Source organism: Pipra filicauda, unplaced genomic scaffold, assembly GCF_003945595.2.
Source record: "Pipra filicauda isolate LSUMZ 115617 unplaced genomic scaffold, ASM394559v2 scaffold116_size3395265_pilon, whole genome shotgun sequence".
NCBI classification, from domain to species: Eukaryota; Metazoa; Chordata; class Aves; order Passeriformes; family Pipridae; genus Pipra; species Pipra filicauda.
Genome location: NW_024103618.1, coordinates 582,816 through 594,875, shown reverse-complemented (window position 1 = coordinate 594,875; position 12,060 = coordinate 582,816). Strand labels below are relative to the sequence as shown.

At 35.8% G+C, this 12,060-nt stretch overlaps 1 protein-coding gene across 1 annotated transcript in view; it reads left to right on the top strand.

Annotated features, from left to right (window-relative positions):
• The window catches only part of KCTD8 (potassium channel tetramerization domain containing 8), a 99,253-nt gene that overhangs the window by 69,617 nt on the left and 17,576 nt on the right, over positions 1-12,060 (top strand). The window lies entirely within an intron of this gene.

Below are 12,060 nucleotides of genomic sequence, written 5' to 3'. Positions count from 1 at the left end.
TACACATGACTAGAGAAGGTCTACTCTGTGGGAAATGGCACTCATGTCCGTTCTATTCCACTTTCATCATATCCATTTTAAATAGAGTAGAAATAGCAACTACTGTAATTAGTTTGCAAAAGTAAAACATTAAAAATTTAGTTGTTACTTTCTGATCAGGTCTGAAAATGTTTTCTTGTTTTCTCTTATTCCTATCATGCCATGGAAACAGTAACCCAAAACCTCCTCTTCTTTTCCTTCATGTCCTCTATGTTTCATGTGTTTTTAAGTTTTTTTTAGAATGTCACATGCTCCTTTTCAGACATCTTTTTAATGAAGAATTGAGAAGAACCATGGAAATACAAAATCCCATAATTAATCTCAACCTAAAAGCATAGTTTTTATTCGGGCAACTTTGTTAAAGTCTACTGTATTTTTACTCTTCCATAGAAGTACTGCTTTTATGTTCTGTCATATCCCTTTTGTCTTTTTGGTTTTGTGTGTTCAGCCTGTATGTTTTGCACTTGCTGCTCTTCCACCCTGATTCCACAGATGCAGCTGCCAATTCATTTGCATTTCATTTTCGATTCATGGCCTGTGAACTACAGGCTTTAATTCAGTTGATAGTGTGTACAGGGGCAGCTTCATAAAGCCCTGCTGAACACAGGGTGAAGCTTCAGCGTCCATGTGCACACTAATTGTTATCAGTTTTCAGAATAGGGCTGTGCATAAGCAGCCCAGTTTTCCATTCTAGTGCTTCCCTTCATTTGAATCTTTCTTAGTACTTTTTTATATCAATAAATGAGATCATAATTAAAACCTGAGTAGATCAACAGTGCCTTTGTGTAATCTCTTAATCCTGTACTAATATTAGACATTGGGGATTTTTTTTCAAACCCTCTGCTTAATATGTCTGTGCTAGTTCCTAATTTACTCAAAGATTAGCCTTGGTAAACCAACCCATGAGTGTTTCCCAGCAGTCAGCTGATTTCTTTTTCAATTCTTCTTTTACATGATTTATTACTTACTGAGGGAGCCTAATTAAATCTAATGGACTGCTGGTATACATCTATTGGAATATTGACATTTTATCACCAATTAGGCTGTATTCCTTATCTTAATGTCCTGTTAGCTGGCTTTATATCACTTTGCCCTACAGGATTAGGAAATGCTTCTTGCTCTGTTTTTCAACATATTTGTTTTCAATTAAAATATTGAGGTGCTTTATTTGGAAAATAGAAGCTTTACATGTCAGAAGATAAGTGTACAGGGTGTAAAGATGTATGTAACTGGAAGGCATAATCATCTTAAATATGCTTCTCCTTTTCTTCATTTGTATTCTCTCTCTTTCCAAAATACATCCCACAGTTTGATAAATTAAGCTCCCACATGCAAATCTACTTTCAAGCTAGAATTGCTTTCTGTGTTCCAAACCATTTTGCAACAAGAAACTCCTAATTATTTAACTGTAATATCTTGCTAAACTGCAGTGCATACGTGTTTCATTTGGAGATACCTCTGCAGAAAAGACACTTTTTGTCCTGAGTATCTCATACCAGTAGGTGTCTTTAGACTTCAGAAGAGGGACTATATGGCACACTGCAGCATTGAAGGCATGGGGAGCTGTTGTATGAAGTTTAACCCAAAGCAATGGTTTTGAGTGTCAGAGCTGCTGTAGAGTTGCTTAATGCCTGTTAACTCTCTATCTTTGCAGCTGGTCATTAGAGAAAAACAGCAGCAAGGCAGATACAGGCAAATGCGCTTGTACAACACCATTTAGATTGCATGGTTTTGATCCCTCATTAACTATTTCTTATGCTCCTCAGCAAAGGAATGGAAGACAGAACTATTTCTGAGATGAAAAGTCCCTATTTATACACCAAATATCTCTTCACCCAAAACCACCGTAGCCATGTGCAACCAACCTTGTGGGAACAGACCCTGACCCATGCTCTTTCCAAAACTGTGTCCAAATATTTTCTGAAAAAGGGCTTGTTGTCATTGGATATAACTGTTTAAAGAAGACTGACAGTAGTTACACAGTGTGGCCAATCCTTCATCAGTAGATGAGTTTTCTTATATTTACTAGTATGTATTTGTTTGTAGAGGTTTTCTTTCCATGGCTCAGCCTTATGCTACAATCCAAAGATTTCACTGTATTCACTGTATTAATTCAGGTTGTAGGGTGAAGAAAATCAACACTGAAATGTCTGTGCAGAGTAGTGAAGGTGAGACTGGGCTACATAAAATTTTGAAAAAGGAAAGTAAGGCCAAATAGGTATCGGCAACAAACAGTTACAGCAGCACTGATATCATTGAAATCAGTAAAAACTATTTCACCCAGGCATACCCACTATTTAGTGTTCTGATACAAGCCAAATTAGATAATCTTAACAATAGCTTTCCTTTATATATGTTATGTTGCATTTATTTGGGTTTTTTGCACATGCTGTGATGCTAGTTAGGTGCTATACATTTTCTTTTCATTTTCAGTAAGTATTAATGATGAAATTAATAAAGAATATTAAGTCTTCATATTAAATATGTTCTGTTATGGGTAAAGTATTTGCTACATATCAGGAGACCTTCTCAACAAGAATATTATCTATGGACTACAGGATTTTTGAGCAAAACAGCCTGTAAAAAATTAGAGGATATAAATGAAAAGACTGCACTGTTGTTTACATTAGAAATACATGATATCTCAGTGATACAAGGAACATCTCTGATGTATGATGTAGGAAACAAACAAGAATGATATATATTAGTGCAACACTGAAATTGTGATTTGAGGCACCTGAGGTACCAGCACATTAATTTCTTTCCTATTTCAGGGCACAATAACCTCTTCTAGAGGTACACAGAGAATAAGAGAGAGTTTAAGCTTTAGATCTATTGTCCCCCTTTAGCAAGACCTAATGGAGGTGTCTGCCCTTGCTACTTTTAATATTTTCCTTGAATTCTGCCCCTGTTGATGACCTCTTTTGTTGGTGTATGCCAGGTATCTGCCTTTACAAATATACTATGAAGAAGAGAGAAATTGCTTGGGCTTCCAGAGGGATTGTAAGTCTAAGTTTCCCCCCTGAAATCACGGCACAGGTGTATAAATATAAATGTAGGCTTTTCAGGATGAATATAGAAGAAACCTTAAAGGTTCCTCTCCCATGAACAGATGTTTAGGGTCCAGTGGCAGCAAATATTGTATTCAGTTGCTGCTGAGACCTTCAGAGGAGCAAAGTGTGTTACATTTTGCCCCAGAAGTGGACACAGTATACTATTTTTTTAACAGAGTAACTGATGCTTCATGCAGATAAACTAGGGAAATACTAACATGACCCCAAAGGAGTAACCTTACTGAATTACAGGAAAGATTTTCATATGTGTTTATAAATTTACTTCATAACCTGTAGCAGTAATGACTCTGGATTACAATTATTTGCTTTTGTTCTAGACTTATAGGCAGCTCTATGCAGATTGTGGTGATGATGGAAATTAAATGTACATTAAAAATACCATTAGTGAATAGTTCTAGTATAATAAATAGCCTGCTTCATAACTCATTATTATTCTCATGATGATTTAGCAACTTGTATCACAGATGCGTTAGATGAAGTAGCAACAGCAGTGGAGATAGCAGCATAAACATCATGCTCCACTGCCTGCCCTGTGCTAAAGAAATTACAGTGTGGGAGGAAGGAACGTAACATTGCGAGTGCTGAGACTGACAGCCATGGAAGTGATGAAGTCTTGTGAAATCAACAGCATGTAGGGTACATAATCACCAATTGTGATGACAGGGTTTCACTAAAAGGTGGACCTACTATCATTATACGTAAACAGAGCTGTTAAGACAGTTTCCAAAAGATCAAGAGCAGCATACATAGTTTTAAATAGATAATAAAAGTTAGTTGAATCCAGCAGATCTTCTAACACAGTCTCATCATGTTTCCTACCAGTATAAAGTTTGTGAAATATTTTTTTAGTTTGGATTATTATTCTCATCTGGCTTCAAAATATTTTGTAGTCCTTTCTTGTCAGGGATGTCAGTGTCTTGGACACAGTGTCTTGGTCTCACATGCTCTACTGAGAGCTTGGCTAATACCACCATGTTTGTAGCATCATGTGTGCAATACATGTGCTACTGCCAGCTGCAGAGCAAATTGCCCAGGAAGACCTGTTGGGTAGGGTTTGTTTGTTTGTTTGTTTGTTTGTTTGTTTTTCTGGGCAGAATGCAGGATTAATAAAAATTATTTCGTTTATAACTGACCAGGTTCATTGTGAGGCATGACAAAAAGCACATTGCATTTATTTTCTTGTAAGCTGTACACTGCGCTTTTACGTAGTCTGGGCACAGGGAGGAAAGATTGCTTCTGCCTGGTGCCCTCACTGGGTGCACTGAGGGTGGAAGTGGTCTGCAAAGCTGCTAGGTGTGCAATTCCCAGAATAAAACTAGTTAGCCCACAGCACAAGCAATTCAAGGAAAACCTGGTTCTGATTTTTTTTTTCTCTTATTTATCAAAAGTTTTTGAGAAGTACTTATAAGGAAGTCATCTAGGCAGATCAATCCCTAACTTGTTGCTGATTTGGGGTCTCATAGATGTGGCTGGAAGATAATTCTCAATTTACTGAATTTGTACTGTCTTAAGTAACTACACATAATCCTGTGTGGATTATCAAACTGCAGATTTATCAAACTGCAAAACCTTGTTGTCCTGCTTGTTAAAAAGTTTCTGAACTCATAATTGGTTAAAGTCAACTTATTTTTGTTCAAACACTGTCGTTTCTGTTTGCATTGCTTTTTCTTCTTTTGGGCTTTCAAATAAAAAAAAATAAAAAAGGCAAAACAGCTAGAAGCACTTTCTTTAATTTGCAATTGTCTTTTGTAAGCATGGGAGGCCATAATGAAACACTCCATTCTGGGTCAGGTCTTACCTGTACCTTGTAGAACAGTACAGTATTTCCTTCTGGGTATGCCTCACTTGTCATGTTCTGGAATTCCATACAACTTTTTCTTTAGTAGCTATATTACTTTATTTGGAGGGACTGTGATCAATTAGCACAACCAATTCTTTGCTCTCCTTTTCTTACCACTCAGATGCTTAAAGAAGAAATTCTTGTTAATAATTACTTAGATGCATTTTGTACCATTGCATTTCATCCTGTTTTTATCATTTAAGTCTTCAGCATCACCTCATTTCATCAGTGTGATCTTCCTTCTTAACTGATAACTTTCACCTTTGAGTCACCACATTTTAGCAGCATGCTTCTGTCAGAAGTCATTACTATGAATATTAAATGACACTCAAGTATGATTCTGAACAAAAAAGCCACTTGTTACTTCTCTCTAGTTCAATAATTTAATTTTCAATGCATTTTCGCCTCCGATTTACTCAGGTGTGTAGCCACCTTTGTATTCCCATATCAGTCATCTTCTTGCCTGGCTTTTTGCAGATCAGTACTGCACAGTTTCATAATACTGATATCTTAGCAAAATATTTATTGCTCAAAATTCATCTTTTTGTACCACTGCAGATTCTATTCCTATGAAAGTATTTATAGCACATTCATCACCAAAGTCCAAGAAACTGATGGCAAGCAGGAAAAATATACATATTTACATATAAAATAGATAGACCGTGTATAAATATGTACGCGGTCTATCTAGTATTATTAATCTCCATGACAAAACTCGTTAGTACCATTTTACAGCACAGAGAATAACTCTGCCACTGCTTTCTATACAGTCCCAACTGAGAAACAGCTTTTTTTCCCCTTTACTTGGTGACACTTTCATTTTGGTTATTAAAATAGAGAAGGACAGCTGCATACTTAGATGTGCATTAACTTCATAAATTGTTAATCCTGAAAAGACATGCTGTTCACAGAGGGGGTTAGTTTAATGCTGTGGGCTGCCATTCAGTGACTATCACTGTTTCTTACATTTGCAGTCAGGCATATCAGACAATATTTGCTTCTCTATAAATTTAGCCCATTCTCAGGGTATCCCTTGATACAAGCAAGAGTTTAATTTGTTTATGAAAAAATGCTCAAGTAAAAACAAGAGGCTTAATTGACATGGTTGTCTAGCTAGTGTTCCTGAGCTGAAAGGAGTGGGAAGCAGTTTTGCAGCATGTCTTGAAGGTCAGCACTGATGCTTCTCCTTAGAGAGCATTAGCTCCCAGCTCTTCCCTGGGGGCTCTCTTGGGTGACCCTGTCCCGATGTTCAGGCTGGGTAAGCATTAGGGCATCCAGCCACGAGTCAAACACAAGCAGGATGTCTGGCCCCATCGGCCACATGGTCAGCACTGCAATGTACCTCTTTGCAAGAGGCAGGTGCCTATTTTCCTGTATGGATGCTTCAAAGAAATGTTGGACAGGCATCACCAAGTGATGCTAGAAACATGCAGTGGCAGGCAGGGTGGAAAAGGAGCATGGCACATTCTTGTGGGTACTTATGTCCCAGTTAAAAATGATTTATGGTGGCTTTCACCCAATGTTACTTTTGTTAGCTTTATCTCTGACCAGCTACTGCATATACCATTTCCAGAGCTCTTTCACTCATTCACTTCCCAACCATAAGCTTTTGCTCAGAGTTTATCATTAAACTTAAATGCTCAATGTGCCTAGAAAAGTCTTTATCAAAGAAACATGAGGGGGATAAACCTTGAAATTTTTCATTGCTTACATGAGACGAGAGTGGCAAATATCTCTAAGCTGTGTTTCAGTTAGGAGAAAGCTGAAAGCCACATCAAAAAGAGAAGATTTAGGCATATGTGGTCAAACTTCTACAGCTAAGTGCAGCATGTTATACTAAGAAACTCAACTCAGCTATCACTTCATTCTGGAAACACTTACAATTTCTAGCAGAGTTTCCCACTTTCCAGGCTTTTAGCTGTCCATATGAGTGTGCCTGGACTGCCTACTGAGGTTGTTCCAGAAGGCAGAAAATAATTCGTCATCTAAAAGCATCCTTTTCTAGCAGCTATGTTTTAAAAAAACAGGAACTATAAAAAATTAACTACAAGGGCAACAAAATAGTTCCAATACAGTATATAATCCTAACACCTAATGACCGTGAAAGCATTTCCGAGTTTTTGGAAACCAAGATGTTTTAGCAGGTGATAAAAGGAAGAGGAGCTGAGAACCTCCAGGTCCAACTGTAACATTGCTGAATATAGGAGTGTGTCTCTCTTGCACATTTCAGGCTAATATATAAGAATAAAAGAGATGAGCTCGCTGAACCTAACTTGTGTTCTGTTGTGAGCATGATGAAAGACCAGAGCACCTTCATCAGCACTGCTAGTGTGAAGCTGGATTCACAGGAGTGTAACCGTGTTCAGAATCCAAGCCATGCTATAAGAAATGTAACCATATGAAAGTGCCAGAATTGAAATTCTCATTATTGAGTGCAACAATAGCAGTAGGAAGCAAGGGAGGTGATTGTGAAATAATTGCTTGCCTCCAGCTGCTGAGGAAATAAGTGACATTTTTTGTTATACGGATATATTATATAACATCTTGCTATTAGTAGAAATGTATTTCTATATCTGTATTTTTAGTACTGCATGTGCATTAACCATAGATGCTGCATAATACAGAGATACCCTTTATCTAATTATCTTACCATACACCTTAAAATTGTTGCAATTTTTTATCTCTTTCTCCCTTTTATTCTTCATATAAAGACATTAAAATAGCTTCTGACAAATATCATAAAAGGGATCAGTGAAACTATTGGTTCAGTTGTGTCACAGACATAGGATGGTGTAAGATGTGGCAAATATAGCACTAGTTGTGTTCACAAAAAACTGCTGAAATATTTTTTCGGTGAAAAATATGGGTTTCATCAAAAACTAAAATATTTTAAGCACATGGATTTAAATTACTTTTTCCTAAAAAAAAAGTAGCTTTAAGAAGAAATGTTGAAAGTTATTAAATAACTTTGATCCTTTTTTTTTAACTTATGTGGATTTCCCTGCTTTCTTTACGTTATTTTGTAGAAATACAGCAAGCATCTCACTTGCTGAAATGAAAAAAGGTATATCTTAAAACAAATGACAGAAGTCAAAATACACCTTGAGCAAGAGAAGAAACAATTGTGTTCCAGACCCTGATATATTTTAAAAAATCCAATATCTCAACTATGATTAGATATTACAAAAAAAGTGTTTTCTTTTTTCTTATTATGAACGTCTGCTGAAGAGTGTAAATTATAAAGAGTATCATTGACAGTATGTTGAAAAGTACAATCGAAGAAGCTAGTAAGTTTTCTGTGAAGATTGTTCTTTGATTTCATTTTGGTTTTAATATAAGGAACAGTTGGTGGTATTTGTGTCAGAAAGTATTTCATGACTGGTTTAAAGAATCCAGTTTAAAGTGTTTCTCTAAAGAAACAGAACATGTAGCTAAGATTGTGCCTCTTACTTGATGTTAGTATAATTAGGAAGAACACAACCAGCTAGAGTAATGAAATAGCACCATATTGCAGTCACTGTTCCCAGTTTGTGGAGCTTGGTTGTGGGGAAATAAAAGGATATACCAGAAAAGCGACTTCTCTGTACACATTTCTTTTGTTTTTGTTTTAAATGCAGACAGTCTGTTTCAAAGGAAATCTCGAAGTTTCTGTTCTGTTGCTAAAAGTCCCTGCCAGTGTGCATGTCCTGTCAGTGACCTTGTCTGGGGTAAAGGCAGCTCTAAAGCTGTGCCATTTGTGCATACTAAGGATAACACAAAAGCTAGATCTGAAGTGTGCAAGTTACAGTATCTCGTGAGAAGAATATAGGATCCTATATCTGCACATTTTTCTTCCTCTTTTCCACGTCCACTGACATTAAGTCCCATAAAAAAACAAATAGGAAGGGATAATTTAATAAACTTTTGACTGTAGAGTGAAAATCAGTCAACCAGAAGCAGCAGAAGAACCAATATTGTAATCACTGGATTTTCATTCATCTTTTCCACTGAGGACTTTGACTTCTTTTGCTTTCCTAAATCTGTCAATCTGGAGTAATACTGTGACATACCACACATTAGCAGACCAGAAATAGTAGTAAGAATATACAAGAGGGACCTTTTCTATGGTCACATAAGATAAACCTGTTACCTAGTTTATGAATTTGATTTTAATTTCTTTTGGCCCACCTGTTCTTTAACTGGTAACCCTGAAATAAATTTGGTATTTAATTTGTAAGAAATCAGTGGGATTTAATCTAGCATATTATTAGTATCCAGTTGTCATATAACATTTTCAGCAGCAGGTCTTGAAGCATTTAACGGAAGGGACAACTTAACATTTTACAGAAGGAGAAACTCAGGCACTGAGACAGAAAACCCTGACTTTAATATTGACTTTGAAATGCAAAAGAAAATTTCATTTTCAGATATAAAAACAATTTGTTCAGGGTAACTGCCTTGTTATATTTGAAAGCTCAATGTACAGCTGAATAGGAAAGATACACTATCATTGATAAAGTTTGGTTAAATGAAGTTATTTTACACAGGAATCAAAATAGTAGGGAAAACAAGTATGTAGGAAGCATAAGACCAATAAATATAATAACAGAGAGGTATTTTGATACTGGATTCCTTTCTGGGCAATACTAAAAGTGAGAAGGGTACAGAGAGCCCCTTCACTGATTAATAACTGGACAGTTTGAAGATCTGAGTCAGTGAAGTTACACCATTGGCCTCTACCAGCCCTAATGTATATACACTGGTCTTTTTTGTCACCCGTGGATGGTGACAGAAAAGAAGCACCACCTCAGCTGTAGTCAGAAGCAGATTTCAATTTGAGCTGCTCAAACTGAAACTTCCAAATACGGAACTGCAACTGTTATTGCAGACTCATGTCAGCATCTGTAAGGGAACAGATGAGCCTTGTATTCTGAAAGATTAAATATTCCCAAGCCTTATGGGTGTTAGAAGAAAGATGTGTTTTCATATCAACTGCCTTTTTTTTTTATTATTTTCACTTTTTCTGTGGTTTAGTTTTTTGTAAACTAAAATATTATATGTCTTATGTGAATGCAATTAAAATGCCAATTAATAAAAAATAAGATTGTATTCATTATAAATTGATTAATTATAAAATGCATCAAATTGCTCAGGTTTGTTTAGCAAATGAAATTTGATGTGAAAATTTTCAATAGTACTGTCTGTTCACTCTCCTAGGTTGGTTTCTAAATGTATTTTTCTTTCCTGCTCTCATTCTTTTTTTTGCTATGCCAAGCTACGAAAGTCACTCAGCTCCTAATTAAAACATTCTTCAGATAATTTACTGGAATGTAAGATTGTGGCGGATTGTATATTTCTCCTCTGAAATTCTCATACTTTTTTCTTGTAGGCCTTTTTTTGTTTTCTTTGTCCATTAGGGCTAAATTAGATATTGACTAATAGTAGATTTATTTCAGTATTGCTAAGGTATGTTTTGTGAATCTCTCGAGATTCAATATATTTAGTTAAAAAAATTTTCTAAGAATAATGTAAGAAATTAAATTTTCCCTAAAGAACACTGTCACTCACTCTCTTTGGATAGCCTTCAATACTTATTTGGTATTCAATTTGCCAAATATTGGGAAAGCAGTCCATGCTTTTTTATTTATAATTTTCTTATTTAAAAACTTTGAAAATATAGTTAATATTTAAATAAAGAATCAGTTTAAAAAAACACATTTCAGTCTGCGATGGTCATAATTTATTAATTGCAAAATCTAGTAAGTGACTAAATACCTCAGTTATGTGTATTGTGTTTCCTGATAAATATGTGAAACATTTGAAATAAGAGGAGGATGAAGTCTTCCTGTTCTTTCCAGTGCTGGTTATACCTGGACTAGTAAATCAGATTCTTTGTTACTTGTTCAGGGATGGAATGTAAATGCAACTATTGAATGCAACCAGTGGTCACCTTAGAGAAAATATTTGAAGTATTTAAGGAATAAATAAATATTGCAGGCAACAAATCACACATCATGTTAAATTAGTAAGCAAATTTGAATCAGAAGGGTATATAGTTTCTGTAGGACCAATTTTACAAGCTTAAAGTTGCTCAGAAGAGATCTGATGCTGTTTCCCTGCAAGAAGATGGGAGTAGTTTATTGGGAACAGCTATGTTGAGGCAAGAGAATGTGGTAGAAAGTATTGAGGAAAGCATGGAAAGGTCAGCCAGGAACTAATTGCTCTATAGACCGATGTAGCTGCTTAACCAAGGACAGAGGAAAGTTTTTTGGCAACTGACACTTTTAATTATATGCACATTAAATTCAGATAATACTGAAGAAGCAGGGTCTTATATTTGGATGGAAATTGCTTATGGGTGCTTTTGTTAATATTAAAAGCAGCTTAGATTTTAAGCCTTAAATAGACTTACTTAGAAATCTGAATTAAATTATATTTGTAAAAAAGCATCTTTGTTTTCCATCTCTTCCACCCAGATGCCAGTATCTAGCAGTGGAAAACATTACTTTATCTGTTTCCAGAACATCTGCTTTGTGTTGTTAAAAAAATAATTTTTGTAGTTCATTGTGTTGACCCTTGTTTCTCAGTTCTTACGTTGAATGTCCCATTTTTATGTCAGATGTGGGTTGCTTGTCCTCACGCTTTAGGCCTTTATCTGCCTGTCCTCACCTTGTTTGTCCTGTCATTTAGTGTTGCAATAGAAACTTATCTCCAACCAGACCATGGTGACTTTCTCTATTGCTTGTAATTATGTCACCTTGGAGGCTATTGTGTTATTACTCTTCAAAATCCTCCTTAAAGCTCTCTGGTTTTATGCTGCTCATATATATTTTGGCAAAAGATTAGACAGCTCTTGGTCTGAAACAACCAGTCTATCGTGATGAGCAGTTTGCCATTTTTTTGTACCTTCACATCTCTCTATCTCTTCCTATCTGTTATTTCTTGTCATGTTTTAACCTGATTTTAACATGTTCAGGGCAAAGGTTATCTATTAATTAATGATGATGCAGCCCAGCTACATTGTGCACAATGTAGTCTACTGCTAGAACATAGTCTGCAAGTATTATCTGAGTATTAGTCTTCAAGTATTATCTAAGAAGTGTCTGAAGAAATTTTACAATTGCTCTT